We start from the raw sequence: 21,400 nt of genomic DNA, 5'->3' as shown, positions 1-21,400 counted from the left end.
TTCATATCTTTGAGTGTGGAGGCACAAGCGATGAACGAGGCGCGGCCCCGCGCTCGTTCATCGCTGGTGCCCCGTCGGTTGTGCATGCAGGCCAATATGGACGATATCGTCCATATTTGCCTGCACTTCTATGGAGCCGTGTGACGGGGGGAGTGAAGAAACTTCACTCCCCCGGTCACTGCCCCCTGCCGCCGGGTCGCCCATTGGCCGTATCCGCCGTTGGGCAGCTCAGCGGCGGATCGACGAATGTGTATGGCCCTTAAGTCCAGAGCTACTCAGAAACTGCATAAAATGTTTTTGTACCGCTCGGCTGCAAAAGTGTTTGCACACTTGCAAAGCGAAAATACACTCCCCCATAGGTGGCAACTATCTGATCGCTGCACTGCAAAAAAAGCTAGCAAGCAATGATCTCAGAATGACCCCCATAGAGTATTTTTACAGTGCGGATGTTAAAACTTTAAACATGCACAATAAGCCATATAGTCAAAGCTATAGTATTATTAAATTACACCCATGTCAGGATCTCAGCACTATCACTGTCATGACAACATGTTCACTCTGGACTTACATGTACTAAGGGGATCTAATTATGTGACCAGCGGTCAGGAGACCGACGGTCACATAACCTCCCCATACATCCTATCCCCTCACAATCCCGACGGTCGGCATGCCGACCAACAGAGACTATTCCCACTCGTGGGTGTCCACGACACCCATAGAGTAGGTATAGAACCCATTGCGACCATAGGTCACCACCGAGCCCGCAGCGAGCCCACAAGGGGCTTGTTGCACTCGCCACCCCCCGCCAGGATTCTGCTGCTGGGATCCCAGCGTCGGTATGCTGACCGCTAGTCTCCTGACCGCCAGTCACGCATACCGCACCCGTACTAATCAGTGATAAAAGTGGAGAAGTGAGCCAGTGGAGAAGTTGCCCATGGCAATCAATCAGCATACTATAAACATATGCAGAGCAGCTTATTGGTTGCCATGGGCAACTTCTCCACTGGCTCACTTCACTTTTATTACTGCTTAGTACATGTCCCCCATAGTGAGTGTCAAGCTCCCATAACGAAACCCATTGCTGAAGGTGGGAATTCTAATGCAGGCTGGCTGTCATTACTGAATCAATATACTATGTAACACTACTAGTCATTAATAAAATGTCTATAACCAGTGGATCATAATATTTTATGATGAATTAGATTAATTTTATGAGAACTGTTGTGCCAGTTAGTTAGTAATATGTCACATTTACAGATTTTTAATGAATACTGAGTAAAAAAAAGAAAAAGAAAAACACGTTTAAAATTTTTAATTTTAACTTTGTGCAAATATTTGAGTAAGGTGTTTTTTTCTGTATTGTACATGACCTTGATATTAAGGTGTTACAGGTAATGAGTGTTTTTTTTCTATTGCCCTAGCCGAACAGGCCTTAAATCACTTTGCCATAAGATTACATCCCCGCTGTCCCTCATAACTTGTCATTACGCAGCTTGATAAAGCTTTATGGCATAGTTAACTTTTCCCCTTCTCCTTTTCCTTCATGCAGGCACCGATTAGTTTGGTGGTGTAGGCTTTGAAAGTCCAGTTCCGTAAGGCTGCACAACTCATACTTTATGTGACTTTATAAAACAGTCGCCGCGCATAAATCCCAGCAAAACACTTAGGACGGTCTCCTGAGTGACTGTGAACTTCCAAAGATAGACAATGGTTTCCCTGGGTCACTGGGATTGTATTAGAAATCACCGATGTGGATATTTATTGGATTGGTTTATAGTCCTCTGTGTTATCTATCCACCAAAACTGAAAGCTAATACTCTCCAATGGACATTAAAATAGATGAAGAAATAGAAGCATTTTAGAAGTCTTTGTGTACAATTACAGAGCCATCCGGTAACTGGCAACATGATTTCTGCTTGTTTAGGGTTTTTTTGTGTCTTAAGTACTGCAGCCAGTTCAATAACGTCTGCTCAGGAGGATGGCTCTTATGTATCAAATGCTGTCAGGAGCCATTGTCCTCTTCAGAAAGGATTAATTGCCCAGCAGGGATAACTGAAAAGTAAGAGCCATGGCTTCATGTGTGTGTTTCACAAGAACAATAGGATGCTCAGGGCTGTAGAGGAACCAATGCCTCTATTTTTAGTAGAGAGCTTTGTGCCTGTTTTATTTTATACAGCAAAAGCACGTTATAATGCTGATTATAGTCCCTAAAAATGAGCATTCACAACAAATAATCTCTAATTCCATGTTATCCCCATTGATACACAATTTTTTTTACATATTTGGTGAGTAAAACAAATATAAATACAGTATAATGCAGCAAGGTGGATATACAGCACCATATATGAATGTAATGTAATACACTAAGGACGTTCTTCCTGCACAGTTTATCAGGACACTGGAATCACTACTGCAGCTGTAATACTGTGTTTATTTACAGGTTCTTTTAGCTACAACCATTCAACCCTCTCCTGCTCATACTGTATGTCTGCCCAACTTTGAAAAATTAATATACAGATTAGAGATGTGCGGCGGGCACTTTTCGGGTTTTGTGTTTTGGTTTTGGTTCTGGTTCCATGCTCGTGTTTTGGATCTGGATTGGTTTTGCCAAAACCACCCTTTCGGGTTTTGGTTTTGGATCTGGATGCTTTTTGAAAAAGACATAAAAACAGCTAAAATCACAGAATTTGGGGGTCATTTTGATCCTAAGGTATTATTAACCTCAATAACATTAATTTCCACTCATTTCCAGTTTATTCTGAACACCTCACACCTCACAATTTTGTTATTATGCCAAAAGGTTGCACAGAGATTGCTGGATGACTAAACTAAGTGACACAAGTGGGCAGCACAAACACCTGGCCCATCTAGGAGTGGCATTGCAGTGTCAGACAAGATGGTAGTTTTAAAAACTAGGCCCCAAAGAGCACATAATGCAAAGAAGAAAAAGAGGTGCAATGAGGTAGCTGAATGACTAAACTAAGCGACCACAGTGGGCAGAACAAACACCTGCGCCCATCCAGGAGTGGCAATGCAGTGGCAGACAGAATGGCACTGTTAAAAACTAGGCCCCAAAGAGCACATATTGCAAAAAAACAAAAAAAAGAGGTGCAATGAGGTCACTGGATGACCAAGCAAAGCGACACAAGGGAGCGGCACAAACACCTGGCCCATCTAGGAGTGGCACTACAGTGTCAGACAGGATGTTAGTTTTAAAAACTAGGCTCCAAAGAGCACATAATGCAAAGAAGAAAAAGAGGTGCAATGAGGTAGCTGGATGACTAAGCAAAGCACCAAAAGGGAGCGGCACAAACACCTGGCCCATCTAGGAGTGGCACTGCAGTGTCAGACAGGATGGCAGTTTTAAAAAAGAGGCCCCAAACAGCACATAATGCAAAGAAGAAAAAGAGGTGCAAGATGGAATTGTCCTTGGGACCTCCCAGCCACCCTTATGTTGTATAAACAGGACATGCACACTTTAACAAACCAATCAGTTCAGTGACAGGGTCTGCCACATGACTGTGGCTGAATGATTGGTTTGTTTGGGCCCCCACCAAAATAGAAGCAATTAATCTCTCCTTGCACAAACTGGCTCTACAGTGGCAAGATGTCATCATCCTCCTCAGATCCCCCCCTTCAGTGTTTACATACTCATCCTCACAGAGAAATAATATTCAAACAAACAAAACCATATCATTTAGGTGTCAGTGGACTGTTTACACTATTACCCAAAGCTTCTAAACTTGACAATGACTTATGATGAATGCGCTACAGGTGACAAATAAGGGAGGATGTTCCTAGGTGATTAACATCCTTACCCCTACTTAAAATGGATTGACAAAGGTAACAGATGGCTTGACACCTGTTGTCAGGATTTGTGGAGAAATAATTCCACACCGAAGAGGTGGTTTTTTGGGTATTTTGTCCAGGCATGACAATGGTCTTTTTCATCCTATGGCCAACAACTGTCTCCACTGGTGCCTTATTCAAACAAACGATATCACCATCAGAATCCATCGTCAACTTCCTCCGCAGCGCCAGCTACACCCATATCCTCCTCATCCTGGTGTACTTCTACAGTGACATCCTTAATCTCAATATCAGCAACTGGACTGACGGTGCTCCTCCCAGCACTTGCAGGGGGTGTGCAAATGGTGGTAGGAGCCTCCTCTTCACATACAGTGTTGTGAAGGCCAGGAATAGACATTGCAACCACGGACAGTGCCAGCACCCCTGTATTTTCACAACACCCCTGTAATTTTACAGCATACAAGACAGGGCACGTGTACATTGATTTTCATTGCACCCTAGAATTATTACAGCATACAAGACAGGGCCAGTGTACATTGATTTTCACTGCACCCTATAATTTTTATAACATACAGGGCCAGTGTAATGTTATTTGAACATCCACACCCCTATAGTTTTCAGCATACAGCAGTGTGCTTTTAATTTTTAACAACTGCACCTCTGAATTTTTACAACATACAGGGCTAGCAGCACCCCTATATTTTAAAGCATACAGGAGCAGTGTGCTTTTAATTTTGAACAACTGCACCTCTGAATTTGTACAACATACAGGGCTAGCAGCACCCCTATATTTTACAGCATACAGCAGTGTGCTTTTAATTTTTAACAACTGTGACTCTGAATTTTTACAACATACAGGGCCTGTGTAATGTTATTTGAACAGCAGCAGCACCCCTATATTTAACAGCATACAGCAGTGTGCTTTTAATGTTTAACAACTGCACCTTTTACTTTTTACAACATACAGGGCTAGCAGCACCCTTTTATCTTACAGTATACAGCATTATGCTTTTAATGTTTAACAACTGCACCCCTGAATTTTTATAGCACACAGGGCCAGTGTAATGTTATTTGAAAAGCAACACCCCTATATTTTACAGCATATAGCAGTGTGCTTTTGATGTTTAATAACTGCACCTCTGACTTTTTACAACATACAGGGCCAGCAGAACCCCTATATTTTACAGCATACAGCAGTGTGCTTTTAATTTTTAACAACTGCACCTCTGAATTTTTACAACATATAGGGCCAATGTAATATTATTTGAACAGCAGCAGCAGCCCTATATTTTACAGCATACAAAAGTATGCTTTTAATGTTTAACAGCTGCACCTCTGACATTTTACAGCATACAGGGTCAGCAACACCCCTATATTTTACAGCATACAGCAGTGTGCTTTTAATTTTTAACAATAGCACCTCTGAATTTTTACAACATACAGGGCCAGTGTAATGTTATTTGAACAGCAGTGGCATCCCTATATTTTACAGCATACAGCAGTATGTTTTTAATATTGAAATTATTTTGAGCCGAGCGCTGTGTGTGCTAGTGAGTGGTGTTCTGTGCAAATATATAAAAATTAAATTAAAAAAAATTAAAAAAAATAAATAATAATAATAATAATAATAATAATGAAAAAAATAATAATAATAATAAAAAAATAATAATTAAAACCAGATATAATGAAAAAGATTCAGAAAGGGATATATATATGTATATATATATATATATATGATTACATCTATATATATATATATATATATATATATGTGAGGGAAGGAAGGAAAAAAGGAAAAAAGGAAAAAAGGAAAAGGGGGAGGTGTTGGGAATAAATGCAATGTTTACAGCTCCTCTATTGGTAATTGTAGCTATGAGACACTTGTTCAGCAGGGAAGAAAATGCAGTCTCTGAAATTGAAACTATCCCTATCTTACCCTGTTTTTCTTCTTTGGTGCGGCCGTGACCGGGAGTTACTTCCGGTAATTCCAATGTTCTTGTTGGAGGTATTGCTGGGTAAGCTGGCCTCCTTTATGTATTAGGTTGTGGCTGTGGCTGTTCCCCGGCTCTCTCCCCCACTGGCCGCACTTTGGCCGCTCTTCTGCCCGATCCGCCGTGACCGGAAGTTCGGATCTTCACTTCCGGTTGTTCGTGTGCTGGCGGCGGCGGCTGTTCTAGCGTCTTTTGTGTCTGCTCCTTTTCTGTCCCAACACGTTTCAAATCCAATTCGGATTCTTTCTCAAGGAAGTATTGAAATCTCTATCAATGTGTTTCTTTTTATATGATAACTTTATTAAAAAACAGGAAGTCGGTCACGGCGGATCGGGCAGAAGAGCGGCCAAAGTGCGGCCAGTGGGGGAGAGAGCCGGGGAACAGCCACAGCCACAACCTAATACATAGAGGAGGCCAGCTTACCTGGCAATACCTCCAACAAGAACATTGGAATTACCGGAAGTAACTCCCGGTCACGGCCGCACCAAAGAAGAAAAACAGGGTAAGATAGGGATAGTTTCAATTTCAGAGACTGCATTTTCTTCCCTGCTGAACAAGTGTCTCATACCTCCAATTACCAATAGAGGAGCTGTAAACATTGCATGTATTCCCAACCCCTCCCCCTTTTCCTTTTTTCCTTCCTTCCCTCACATATATATATATATATAGATGTAATCATATTTATATATATATATAAATCCCTTTCTGAATCTTTTTCATTATATCTGGTTTTAATTAATTAATTTTTATTTATTTTATTTATTTTTTTATTTTTATTTTTATTTTTATTTATTTTTACATTATTATTATTATTATTATTATTATTATTTTACATTTTTTAATTTTATTTTTATATATTTGCACAGAACACCACTCACTAGCACACACAGTGCTCGGCTCAAAATAATTTCAATATTGTACCCCATAACAACCTGAACAGCTTCCACAGCGCAGCAACCTATACAATTCAAGTATGTTTTTAATGTTTAACAACTGCACCTCGGACATTTTAAAACAATCAGGGCCAGGAGCACCCCTATATTTTACAGCAAACAACAGAGTGCTTTTAATGTTTAACAACTGCATCTCTTACTTTTTACAACATACAGGGCCAGCAGCACCCCTATATTTTACAACATACTGGAGGACAGTGCCCCTGCACCCTGTACAACACATTGACAGCCAGGACAGCAACACCCATGTTGAGCTGCATCACATGAAACACCAGTGACAGCCAGGACAGCCAGGACAGCACCCCTAACACAGCACAGGTACACCACAGTGACTGCAGCAGCGCCCCTACAGAGCACACACTAACCCCACCTGACTCCACCACCCACAGAGAGAGACAGAGGTGTGTCTCCCTCACTCTCCAAGTCTGGAGTGAAAATGGCATCGTCGTGCGGATGTTTATATGGGATCCAAATCCTGTGAGAATCCAATAGTGGGATGATGACATTTTGCCTCGTTCTGGTTTCCGAGTCTGGCGGGAAGTCCCGAGCCGGGCTCGGCACTGGGCTCGGAGCTTGAAGTTTGAGCGGGTTTGGTTCTCAGGGAACCGAACCCTCTCATCTGTAATATAGATGTGCCCTCATACGGCATACCTATCCTTTTTGTGCTATATGGTGCAAGATGCATGGCGTAACGCAGATGTTTCACTATGGGTAGCAATTCCCAGACTCCTGTACATAGGGGGTGATTCAGAGTTGATCGTAGATGTGCTAAATTTAGCACATCTATGATCAGTCACACTGACATGCGGGGGGACGCCCAGCATAGGACTAGCCCACCCCGCATGTCAGTCCCTGCCCCATTGCACTAGTACAAAAGCATCGCACAGTGGCGATGCTTTTGTACTGGAAGAGTAGCTCCCAGCCAGTGCAGTTCCTGTGCACTGGCAGTGAGATACTCAGAAAAGCCCGGGTCACAGCAGCTGCGTGTGATGTCACACAGCCACCGTGGCCCACCCCCTTCAATGGTCTGGGCACGCCTGCGTTGCCCGGACCATGCCCCCTAAACAGCGGCCACCCCCTCCTATCCAGTCGATAACTAAAGACAGCCATCGGCTGTCTGGAATGCGCCGGCGCACTGCGGCGCTGGTGCATGCGCAGTTCAGACCCGATCACTTCTGTGCGAAAATGCACAGCAACGATCGGGTCTAAATGACCCTCATAGTCACATACAAAGTTGATTGTAGTATACCAGGCACTTAGACTATTATGTTGCAAAGAAATTGGTATGAAGTTGCAGATTTAGCATAATGATGTATGGCAGTGTGCATGGTATGGCTTGTTTGTATTGGACATCATCTTTTGCCCGTTTTACACAGGTTAGCATTTGAGTTGCACACAGTAAATGCATGCACTTCCAGCGCCAGTTTTGTATTAGTGATGCGACTAAGATGCATATTCTGTGAATACATTTGTGATGAGATGCATGGCATGGCTTGGCTGCAAAGACTGTATTGCGTGAAATGGGGATTTTTTTGTGAGATTTGAGGATAGGTCTATAGTACAAACTCACCTATATACAAACAGAAAGAGCCACCACCTTTGGATAACAGTAAACTTGTTTTAATGGCAAACCAAAATCTACTAGTTAAGTTTAAAACCAAACCCATTACACTCTATGCACAAGATTAATGATTATTACTTTTTTAAGTCAATGTTTGACCCCTTCCCACTGTTTTATTTTTTTTTCTACTTTACCATAGTATTCTTTCCATTTATCCAGTATTTTTGTTATAAACTTATTTTATTATTTTGCTTGCTTTTCATCTACATTTAATGTACAGTATATGACATAATTCTCATCTCTCTGCTGTGGCATATTGTGGAACCTAATAATAATAATAATAATAATAATAATAATGACAATAAGTGGTGGAACTTGTGAGTGGTTGGTCTAGGTGTAAAAATATAATTTGGGCCCCCCTTCTTCACCTCAACCCAAGTTCACAATACTCCACACGGCAGTGGGTTGAGGTAGTGAGTGACATCTTAAATCAGGGGGAGGCAGAAGGTGACAGTAGAAGGCAAGGGGAGGCAGAGGGTGATAGTGGAATGTAGGTGGAAGCAGAGGATGACAGTGGGAGGCAGTGGGTGATAAAGAGAGATAGTGGGTGCATGGGTACCAGCACAATGTCCTGTGTGGTGTGGAGAAGAAGAGGCATGCACCTTGGTGAGGGCAGGCACACAATGGCCTCTGCTCTGTTCCTGACAGGTGCCCCCACCCCTTGTTCTTTCCTCTGTTTTGGCACTGCCACCAGTGAATCAGATGCAGTGAGCATTAAGTGGCTGTGATCATCCGAGCTGATAGGGGGCAGCGCTATCAGTCTGACACACACAAGTTCAGCCCTGCTTCTCTAAGGTAAGGTGCCGGATCCTCAGGCAATGGGGACAACCCTGGTCTTAGAGGGGCAGGGGATTACTCATTGCTGGTCTGGGCAGCAATGGGACCCTTAGTCTCCATGGGCCCTGGTGCAATGCACTTGCTGCACCAATGGTAGTTCAGTCTCTGATGACAATATTGGCAGATTTCTTAATATCTTGTGTACTGAATATTGTCAAAGTATTAGAGTTTTACAGGAGAAGGTATTGTATTGGCAGGAAATGGCTGGCAAATATCAGTCTGGGTCCTAGTATACACACTTGCCCACTGTTAAAAAGTGATTTTATGATTAGAACACAGTGTGGGTTATAAAAAGGGTGAAAATCAGTTTTGCAGGAGAAAATGGTTGTGTTATCCAGCAAAGGGATTTGTTTTTTAATTGCAGGTTGCCGGTATACTAACGGAGTTACTGCCAACAATAGCCTTAGAGGAACCTATTTATTAAGCATGAAGGTGACATTAACTGGTCTGGTAATCTCAGTAGACACATCTAGAGATTGTGAGAAATGCTGATAGATCAACAAATGCGGATCCAAGAAAGTGGCAGTTCCCTATGAAGGGATCAGTCACTAAGAGGTTGGCACAATTAGGGCTTGCAAGTGAAAGACCTGGTGCAGCAAATGGAAAAAGTGACTGCGATGTGGATGTGTGTGATAAAGCCTAATGTAATAAGTGGAAATGTATATTGCCGAATGAACGTAACAATTGTGAAAATTGTAATGTATCCAATTATGAGAGACTTATAAACCTATTTACAGTTGAGGTATGTCTTGAGGTTGTGATCAGTGGCTTAAACTCCCATAGACATAGGAGGCACAGGCCGCTGGACTCCAGCTGTCAGAGGGGCACCAAGAAAGAAAGAATGAGGGAGTTGCTGAACTAGGACAGCTCTCTCTACTCATTTCATAGTGATTTGCTACAGTCACTGCCGACTGCTGTTTAAGGGGTCTATTTACTAAGCCTTGGATGGAGATTAAGTCCACGGAGATAAAGTACCAGCCAATCTGCCCCTAACTGTCATTTTTCAAACACAGCCTGTGACATGGCAGTTAGTAGCCGATTGGCTCGTGCTTTATCTCCGTGGACTTTATCTCCATCCAAGGCTAAGTAAATAGACCCCTAAGTTTCCAAACCCTCTTTGCAGCCCCCTTGAGCTGAAGAATCTTGGAATGTGTGTTAAAAGATCAGTGTGTATATAGTGAGCTAGAGCTCTGCTGTTGTGCCCTATATGATGAAAGGAGAGCAGAAGTTGTTTTAAGGAAATGCACTAATTATTATAATAAAACTTTTTGGTGAGGGTTATTAATGCTAGCTTGGAGAGAGATAAAATTGTGTGGGATAATCAACCAATCTGCTCCTTTCATTTTTCAAATACAGCCTGTAAAATGTAAGGCAGAAGCTGACTGGTTGGTACTTTGGAGGAAATGTATTATAGTGACATGGCTTGTGCTGCTATAGCACTTCTTTCTTCGCCTCATTACCGAGGTGGAGCAGGAAGCTACACTGACAAGATGTATTAACATCTTGTCTGCTGGAGCGGGAAAGTGAAAACTCCCCCCTCCTGTTACGTTCTCTGTGCTTTGAATGTTAGATACTGAGTGGGAAAGTCCTGAGCACAGGAACATGATGCTGAAATAAGGGCAAAGTACAGCAGCAACACCTAGGAACCTAACTCCGTTGGTCCACCCGCGTGGTCAGTCTACGCTTGCGAGACTATGTGTTCTTGGGCCCATGGCAGCCACGTTTGAAGGGTGGATTAAGTCTACCCAACTCCGATGCCCCCCGGTCTTAATTGGAGACAAGGCGTAAACTGAGACGGGGTGAGGACAAGGGGACCTCTAATTAAATAAAGAACAGAACTAGTGGCTACTGCTAAACTCAAACAAAACGTATGTGCGGCATCGCCGCCAAAGGAAAAGGACAACAAAGGTAATACTGTCCACACCCTACACGGCACCGTTGTGTACCGGGGAGGACAGCTAGGGCGGAAACCTCCGCAAAAACATCAGCAACAAGTTTAACAACAGAATACTATGGCCTAGGCCGCAAGACACGACAGAAGCCGCTACTCACAACACCGGGAAAGTAACCACAAGTGAAAGAGAACCCAGAGATAACAGACACAGGTTTCAATCGACTGGAGGGCTGGAAGGACTCCTATGACCGGTTACCGAACACCAGGACAGGTCCACTGGAACAGGGTAGACCGGATAACAGAACACTGAGCAAGGAATTCTCCATAGCAGGAACAGCTCACAGCAAGCTATCAACAGCGTCTGGAGGGAGAATATAACAGGAATCTGCACCAATAGTTGCAGAAACCCTAAATTGATAATGTCGTGCAGCTGCCCTGCTGCATGACCACAAGCTGACAGGTGCAATTACTTATATGGCAACGGGGAACCCGGTCCGCCTGTGGCGTCCCCTTTGAAAAAAGGACCTGGCTGCTCAGAGCGCCTGTGTCCTGGCGTTGCCAGGCGCCGAGCAGGGAGCAGGTTGGCAACGACACCTGTAGTTGTCAATATCGAAAGTTGCAAGTGATGGAATGGTCAGCGCAACTGACTGTTCATACAGATGTACCCATGCTCATCTTTGCAGCGATGCAGCATGCTACAACACGGCATGCTGCGTGGCATGCTAGGCTGCGACTTTTCACAGTCGGCAATTGCTCCATTAATTCCTAAAGGACTGCTACCTCCCCAGCAGCTATGAAAGCAGCAACACTAGAGGACTCAGACTCCCCTCAGGAACGGCACCCAACAGACTCTCCTGTCACCTATGGTGATGTAGTAGAGGCCATAAAAGCACTATGGGCCCTCTACTCTCCAAAACAGTATATGACATAACATCACAATTACAATGCCTGAACAAGCAAGTCACAGATACTAAGAATAGAATAGGGGTAGTATGCCATGTAGGGCTCCTGGAGTCTTTCAAGGGCCCAGAGTATGCTCTGTTTATCCACTATGCCTTGCCTTCATTGTTGGGAATAGAAGAAGAATGAAGGGCCCCTCTCCGAAGTCCACAGATGCTTGCCCTGGAGTAACCCTATTCCTTTAACTATGTGCACAAACTCGCTTTCTGGATGACATCCAGGAAGCAGAAGTCTATACAATGGGAGGAAAGCACCTTTACATCTTTCAAGGCTTTTCAGTTGAGTTGTCAACTTTTGAGTTGTAGGCTTTCTCCCCTATCTGCCCCTGTTTGGTACAGAAAATTAAGAAATTTGCCCTAATCTATGTTATGCCTACAGAGCCGTACCTAGACATTTTGGTGCCCTGTGCCAGAAAGAGAATTGGTGCCCCCTCTACCCCCATATCTAAAATAGGCAAAATCCAAAAATATAGGGCAAGGCTTTATGGGTAAGGTGCGTGGCCACAGAATAGCAACAGTTCACATTTCACCGCACAGTATTGTCCGTTAAACACATTGCACAGCACAGTAGTAACCGATATTCAAATTGCTATCGGCGGTACAGTATCTACATTCCTCCACCGATACAACCCCCCCTCCCCCAGCATTATCCTTTCACTAGATGCCGAAAAGGCATTTGACCTGGTTCTGTGGCCTCACTTATTCCGAACATAGATCCAACAACAATTCATTATAATATTGCAAAACTTATATTCCAATCCCCAATTACTGGTCTCTTGCAATGGATACCCGTCATCTCCATTTCCCATTCAGTAGAGGACATGGCAGGGATGTAAATTGTTTCCCCTCTTATTTGCGAAAGCTGCAGAACCACTAGCTACAGTACTGCGCATCAAGGGACTCCCTTGTTCCATGGAATGTCGAATGCTAATGTTAACCTTAAAATAGCACTATTTGTAGGTGACATGCTGTTGTTTATATCAGATTCAACCACCTCAGTCCCAGTAACTCTGAAGATCATCCACTCATTCAGCTCCTTCTCAGGTTACAGAATTAATACTGACAAATCAGAGATCCTACCAGTCTCTGGTTCTATTTCTTATCTTAAAGCATGCCTGCATATAGTGGTATTAAGATTAACACTTCCCAAATTAAATATCTAGGAATTCACATTACATCCTCCCCAGCTGACTTTTACTTGGCCAATTATCTCTAAGATTTCCTCACTCTTGGATAGCTGGAAACTTATCCAGATGTCTTCACTTGGCAACACTGTGTCCTTAAAAAGCATGGCATTCCCGAAAATGTTCTCTTGTCAGCAAGATGTATAGTTATCATGATTATGTGGGAATCATATAGTCACAGCAGTATTCATTTTGCACACAAAATGGATTATTGAATTGTCTATTTTATTTTGGGCAAGGTTACATGGATCACTAACCAGGTCATGTTAATGACTGATCTGATGAGGATGTAAGGCGGATTACATAATGGGAAAGTGTTGCTGTTAATGTGTGTAATTCAAGGCTTTTCCCATCACTTTTTACTATAAGGATCAGTTTGTTATAAATAGCTATATAACGCAAAGAGTGGTCTATTTACTAAGCCTTGGAGAGAGATAAAGTGAAGCGAAAGAAAGCACCAGCCAATCAGCTCCTAACTGTAATTGTTACAGGCTGCGTTTGAAAAATTACAGGAGCTGGTTGTCTCTCTCCATCATATCTCTCTCCAAGGCTTAGTATATAGAGTCCATAAGTACTAATTGAGTAGTGCAGATAATACAGAAGAAAGATTAATTGTGACTATGCTCAGCTTTGTTCAGTGCTAAGGAACTACTTGATGAGATGGGTGGTATGGCCACTCTTTTAGGCTGTGAACATTTAGTACACCCTATCTGTGATTGTAGGAAAGTATGTCATAGCTATAATATCGCAACTTATGGGCCCTACACATTAGGCGACCCGCCGCCAAGCTGCCCGACAGCCGATACGGCAGACGGGGGGCGTGGGGGGGAGGTGATGGGGGCAGTGAAGTTTCTTCACTTCACCCGGCTCCATATGCGTGCATGCTAATATGGCCGAGATTGTCCATATTGGACTGCATGCATAAACGACCCGGCACCAATGATGAACGAGCGCGGGGCCGCGCATCTTTCATCCTTGGTGCCTACACACTGACCGATATGAACAAGTTCTCGTTCATTAATGAGCGAGAACGTTCATATCGATCACTGTTCTCGGCCAGTGTGTAGGGCCCTTAAGAGCCACACTACTAGTCTGATTACTGGAAATGATTTCTGCCACATTTTCATCTGCTAATTATAGAAGCTGTGGGTTTGAAGATGTAATGCTGCCCCCACTGCGGAGATCCTACTCAAATGTGCTATTGCCTGATATCAGGTGCCTTTTCATTATTACACTTATTTATACAGGGAAATGTAACAACTGACTACAATGGTGGTGTCAGGGTATTAAATGTTGCATCTTCTGATGTGGAGAAGGGTGCTTAGTGTGCTCCTTGCTAAATGCACAGCTGACATACTTGTATTTATGTCTGGTATTGCAAGATTATGTTTTTTTTGAGACTAGAGATTCAAAAAGAGAGGTCCCCAAAACCCTTCACTGTCATGATTAACAAGCAGTATTTTAGAAGAAACACTGGCAAAGAACAGGTGCATTAATATAAGTTGGACATTCAAGTTACATTTTCTTTCTTTCTACAAAGTGCACTGTCAACAGCACCTGATGAAGTAGGTGCAGAGGTGTAGTGTGTAGCCATTGCGCCCAAAGCATGTGTGTTCTACGACACATACTCAAGTGTGCATCTGGGGTTAAATTAATGGCAATATCAAACTGGGGCATGGAGGCCTAGATATTCCAAACCCATTGATTTAATGCCACTAATAAAAATCCCAGCTTTGTGTGTACTAAATAAAATATGCCTTACATATATGGTGGTTTTCTGCAACAGGGAACCTCTGAAGAATTAATCCTCCCTGGGCAGTCAGCGTCTTTAGTCGGTATACACTATTCATGTAGAGATCACATGGTTCATAGATTCCTGTTTATGTAGGAATATAACCATTGTCATTATCATACAACAAAGGTTTTAACCAGACTCATGCCTCCTGGTCTGTCTTCCCAGCTACTTGCCCCTTTACCCCTTCCTCCTGTCTTTTCAGCCTCTTGCCTTGTCATTCCAGTCCAATCTCTCCAGCCTCCTGCTCCAAGTGTCTATCCAGCTTCCTGCCCCCTTTGTCTTTCCAGCCACCTGCCACATGTCACTACAGTTCCATCTCTCCTACATCCACCTCACCTGATGTCTCTCTCAGCCTCACCCTCTGTGTCACTCAGTCTCCCCGTCACCCTGTGTCTCTCAGTCTCACCTTGTCTCTCTCAAACTCCCCCTCACACTGTGCCTTTCAGCCTCCCCCAAACCCTTTGTCTCTCTAACCCTCATTGTGTCTCTCTCAGCCTTACTTTGTCTCTCTCACCCTATCTCTCTCAGCCTCATCATGTGTCTCTCTGTGTGTCTCTCTGAGCCTCACCATGGCTCTCTCACCCTCACCCTGTGTCTCTTATCCTCCCCATTATCCAGTGTCTCTCAGCCTGCTCCTCCCCCTTTGTCTCTCAGTCTTCCATTTTCTCTCTCAGCCTCCCCCTTATCCTTTCTCTCTTACCTCCCCCTCACCCTGTGTCTCTATCAGCTTCACCATGTCTCTCTCAGCCTCACTGTGTTACTCTCAGCCACACCCTGTGTCTCTCAGCCTACCCCTTACTCTGTCTCTCAGCCTCCCCTATGCCCAATCTCTCTCAACCTCCCACTTACCCAGTCTCTCTCAGCTTCCCCCTCAATCTGTGCCTCTTTCAGCCTCCCCATGACCCTGTGTCTCCTTCAGCCTTCCCATGACCCTATGTCTCTCAGTCTCCCCATGTCTCTCCATGGCCACCTCCACCTCTGCATCTCTCCAAGTCTGCCTCCTCCCCTGTGTCTCTCTATGGCGGTCTCACCCCATGTCTCTCCAGCAGCCACACTTACCTTTCCTGCCATAGCCCCCGGATCATCTGCATTGCTGAGCTCCTCGTCATTGTAGCAGTGCCTCATCTGTCCTGTTCTTAAGTCACAGTATGTGGACATCATGATGTAATAATAATAATTATTATTATTATTAATAACATTATTATCATTATCCTTATTTATATGGCACCTCAAGGGATTTGCAGCCCCAATCATAGAGTACATAAACAAATAATCAAAACAGAAAAACAGGGACTTACAGTTGAAGTCAATATAGGACAAGTATCAGTGTGGCAAAAAACCATGGGATTTGGTGCGGTTCGAAGATCATTAAAGTAAGAAAAGGATAAGCACGTGAGGGAAGAGGGCCCTACACATGAGAGATTACATTCTAAAGAAGAGGAGCAGACAGGCATAAGTGACACAGATGGGGTAGACAGAGAGTTTGGAATAAGGGATTAGGATGAGATCTGTCTGGGTTACAGATTTAAATGGGAGAGGAGTGGGTGAGGGCTTTGTATGTGAGTGTGAGAAGCTTGAATTGGATTCTAAAAGGGAAGGGAAGCAAGTGAAGAGCTTGTAGGAGAGGGGAGGTGGATGTAGTGCATTTGGTGAGGAAGATTAACCAGGCTGCAGTATTGAGGACAGATTGGAGTGGAGAGAGGCATTTGTCAGGTATGCCAGTCAGGTGGAGATTACAGTAGTCTAGTCTGGAGATGATCAGTGAGGGGATAAGGGTTTTTAGTAGCATTCTGGGTGAGAAAGGATCTGATCCTGGAAATATTTTTGAGAAGAAAATTACAGGTTTGTGAGATGTGCTGAATGTGTGGTTTGAAGGAGAGGGAGGAGTCAATGATTACTTTAGGACAGCGCACTTGGGGGCTAGAGGAGATAGTTGTACCATCGATAAAAAAATTAAATTGTGGGAGATGAGGTTGTGTGGGAAGGTGATCAGCTCAGTCTTAGACATGTTAAATTTCAGAAAGCGCTGGGACATCCAGGAAGAGACAGCAGAGTGACAGTAGGAGATACAAGTGAAGAGAGTGGGGAGAAGCTAGGGGAGGAAAGGTAGATTTGACTATCATCAGCATAGAGATGAAATTGGAAGTCAAAAGAACTAATTAGTTCACCTAAAGTGGACGTATAGAGATAGAATAGGAGAGGACCAAGAACAGAATCTTGTGGGACACCTACAGGTAGTGGAAGTTGGGGGGTTGAGTCATGAGAGTAGACAGAGAGGAATGGTCAGAGAGGTAGGAGGACAGCCAGGAGTTGCAAAAAGAGAGGGTAGTTCACAGTGTCAATAGCAGCAGAGAGGTCAAGAAGAATAAGAGAGAAGTGGCCTTAGATTTGGCAGCATGGAGGTCATTGCAGACTTTTGTGAGGGCAGTTTCAATGGAGTGAAGAGGATGAAAGCCAAACTGGAATGGGTCAAACAATGAGTGTGAGAAAAGAAAGGCAGTAAGGTGGTTGTAGATAATACACTCAAGGAGTCTGAAGGCAAAAGGAGGAGAGAGATGGGTCGGTAGTTGGAGAGGGTGTTTGGATCAAGGGTGGGGTTTTTTAAGAATAGGGGAGATGAGTGCATGCTTGAAGGCAGAGGGCACTGTGCCTGATGAGAGGGAGATTTTGAGAAGGTGGGCAAGATGGGAACAGGCAGAAGGGGAGAGGTAGCGGAGGAGGTGGGAGGGAGTAGGGTCACGTGGGGAGGTGGTGAGGGGAGAGGAAAAGAAGAGGGCCATGACATCCTCACCAGATACATGGGAGAAAGATGTCAGAGATGGTGAGAGTGATGGGGAGGGGTGGTAAGGGATAGGAGGTGGGTGGTTGCTGATGGGCTGGTGGGATTTGATGTCCTGATATATGGAGTCAATTTTGGATGTGAAGTAAGTGGCAAAGTCAAGAGCAGAGAGTGAGTAGGGGAGACAAGATGGGGGTGGGCAGAAGAGGGAGTTGAGAGTGGCAAAGAGGCGCCGGGGGTTGGAAGACTGGGAGGAGATGAGATTCTTTAGCAAGGGGATAGGACTGTTTAGCGAAGGAGAGAGTAGCACTGAAGGATGAGAACATAAGTTTGAAATGCAGGAAATCTGCCTTAGAGCATGATTTCCTCCAGTGTCGCTTGGCAGTACGTCCGCATTTTTGCAGATGGGTTGGGGCTGGGTGACCGGCGGAGGGGATCCCAGCGGTCAGCATACCGACCCCATCATACCGGCTGCAGAATGCCAGTTGGGGGGCGAGCACAACAAAGCTGCTTGTGGGTGGGAATAGTCCCTGAGTGGGAATAGTCCCTGTTAGTCAAAATGCCAACTGGAGGGCTTTTGATCGTTCGGGATCCCGAGCGCCGGTCACATTTCCGGATCCCTTGCAGATATCATGTTTTCTGTGCCAAAATAAAAACAACTTCATTATGCAGGGGGTTTCGGGGGGAGTATCCATTCCTCTGCCTCCCACAGCGCAGAACAATGCATCGCCGAGAACTGTGACTTGCTCGGCAGCATAGTTTGTATTTACTGGCAGCAGTTAGGTGGTCACCCTACTTGCACCAAACACAGAGCAGTGATGGAGGGATTTCAGCTACTGCGCCCTTACTGGAGCAGGCGCCTGGAGCACAAGCCCACGCTACACCCCTGAGTAGTTGCACAATAATTTTCTGTGGCAATGTGTCTGGTAGGACATTTATACACTGGATTTCCACATGTTTGCCAGTGAAAATGAGATGTGTTTTGGTAAAAACACAGCACAAACTTGTAAGAATATAAGTAGATAGATTATTAAAAGAAAAAGATATATACACTTTGCTGTATTCAGTAATATTCAGAAATATGAAAAAAGATCAAGACTTCCTGAGTATCCATGTAGGCTAAGTCAGTTAGACACCAAGGGGTATATTTACTAAGGTCCCGATCTACAGTAATTCGAGTTTGTATTTCTCTTCTAAGTCTGATCTCGGAAATTTACTACACTCAAATCTTGGCAGTGTTGGGGCTATTCGTATGGTTTTTCCCGGCAGAGTTCACAAATACGAATTAATAGACCATCGGTCAAACACGACTCTTTATGTATAGAACACGGTAATTTACCAAGCTTTCATATTTGTAATGTCATCCGTGAAAAGGCAATTGCGACCGTGAAAAATTGTGAATCGCAAAAAAAAACGTTGGAAAAAAATAGACCTGCTTTTGGCTGCCGTGTTTACATGTGTTTCAACGTCCCTATTAATCACACCAGAATTTTGAAGCCTTTAAAAGGGGCCTAAGCACATTATTCACAACCCACACTCTGAAATGTCTGCTGTGCTGTGTTGCAGTGTGCTGTGGGATTCCTGAGACTGCTCCATCAGTCTGGAAGAAACCAGGGGCATGAAACTGAACATGGTCAGCAGGTTGTACAGGTGCCGCGGAGGCTGCGCAGGCCTCGTTTTTTTAGAGGGCGTTTAAACTTAAACGCATTGGCCGATGACCAGGTCATCATACATACTCATCTGCGCCAAAGTAGTTTATGCGGAATGTTTTATTGCACAGTGTTGTTGTTAGTTGTACTCATCTCACTCACCTCATTCGTTCAAATGTACACACAGGTGTTGGATGCTTTGCAACCCCACATAGATGCCTCTATCTGCTTCCCTACTTAGGCGTCTCAGTGGCATGCAGTCAGGGTAGCTTTGTATGGCCTTGCTGGCATGCCCAATTTGCTAGGTGCCATAGATTGCACACACGTTGAGCTGAGACCACCAAGGGGAAGACAGTATATTTATACTAATCGTCATCTGGACCACTCTCCTAATGTCCAGGTGGTTTGTGATGCAAAACTAAAAATAATGAGTGTTGTTGCTGGTTACCCTGGTGGCTGCCATGACTCCTTAATCCCCAGTCAGTCATCCCACTTTGACAAATTTGATTCAGGACAAATGCCCAATGGATGGCTGCTGGGTATGTAATTAGACATGTGTATAAATGTATATATTGTCTAAATGCCCACTATGTCAGCAATGTGTTGCTGTATACCTACTTTACAGTCTATACTATATATGTCTTTCAGATGATGAACACAATTACAATAATGAACATAAGGTCACTCGGAATGTGATAGAAAGATGTTTTGTGGTAGTGAAATCTAGGTTTCGGTGTCTTGATAAGTCTGCTGGCCTTTTGTTGTAAAGTCCCTTAAAGGTGACTAGGATTGTGTTCTGCTGCGATTTCTTCATAACATGTGTTTGCAACAACATCTGTCACATGTTGATGATGATGAGGAGAATGAAGAAAACAGCCAGCAAGTAGAGGTGTAAGAAACATCTGGCGACACTTGGAGTACAGATGTAGTGAGGCAGGTAAGGCAAGAACTAATCGAGCATAATTTTTAAGGTAAGTGTATGTGTCTAACTCTGTTTTTTTATGTTTTTATGAAATATATAGCTAAGCAATGTTTGGGCCTGGCCAGTACCTGGATGGGAGACCTCCAGGGAACACCAGGTGCTCTAATCCGGAAAGGAATTCCGAATGGGTATCCCTGCCACATAGGGATAAACTGCCTGCTCATCCCCTTATATACTGTCGTGCACAACTGTATTCATTTTCTAAATACGATAACACAACTCTATTTAGAAACTTTTCATATTTTTTTCTCTTTGCAATCAGTTTACCTATTCCTTACTGATGCATGTTATATTAGTTTTTAAATAACTCACGCAACGGTTTCTAGACATGATGTCTAGTTAGTTATTTTCCACGGTTTCTGAGAATTTCAATGAATATCCAAAATGTGAGAGATCTTACCTCTAAACCTGCTCTAACATTACAACCATATCATCTTGGGGACGCCCAACACCGTCCGATCTTGGAAGCTAAGCAAGGTTGGGCCTGGCCAGTACAAGGATGGGAGACCTCCTTGGGAGACCGGGTGTTGTAAACCTGAAGGCGACAGGGGATGGAGCTAAGTTCTCTCTATATTCTGAACGTATTATTTCCCCCTAGCATATATTGGCTTCACCTAAGTTCTGATCCAATTCCAGTACCTATCCAACGCCCACCGAGGAATTCACTTACTGCTTCTCTTTTCACAGGGACCACTTTCATAGAGTCCCGTTCAGCGCATTTTATGTGTTCTGCATCATGTCCTAAGCGGTATATTCAGCTAATCCTAAGTATCACCCCTCTTTTTTTAGTATGAAGTTAGAGATATCAATGCCTTGTTTATTTAATTAATGACATAAAGATTTTTTGTAAAACTAGTTCTTGATCCCCATCTCTATGTTGATTTTCTTTATTTCATGAATATCACTGGGGAGCCAAAACAGAATATGCAAATCAATCCCTTCAATG

General features: G+C 43.8%; 1 pseudogene; it reads left to right on the top strand.

Moving 5' to 3' along the window:
- The first annotated feature begins 20,871 nt into the window (after positions 1–20,871).
- Positions 20,872–20,990, top strand: LOC134948242 (5S ribosomal RNA; annotated as a pseudogene).
- The last annotated feature ends 410 nt before the right edge of the window (positions 20,991–21,400 follow it).

This window comes from Pseudophryne corroboree, chromosome 1 (assembly GCF_028390025.1).
Source record: "Pseudophryne corroboree isolate aPseCor3 chromosome 1, aPseCor3.hap2, whole genome shotgun sequence".
NCBI lineage: Eukaryota > Metazoa > Chordata > Amphibia > Anura > Myobatrachidae > Pseudophryne > Pseudophryne corroboree.
The sequence above is the reverse complement of the archived record's forward strand: the minus strand, read 5'-3'. Positions and strand labels throughout refer to the sequence as shown.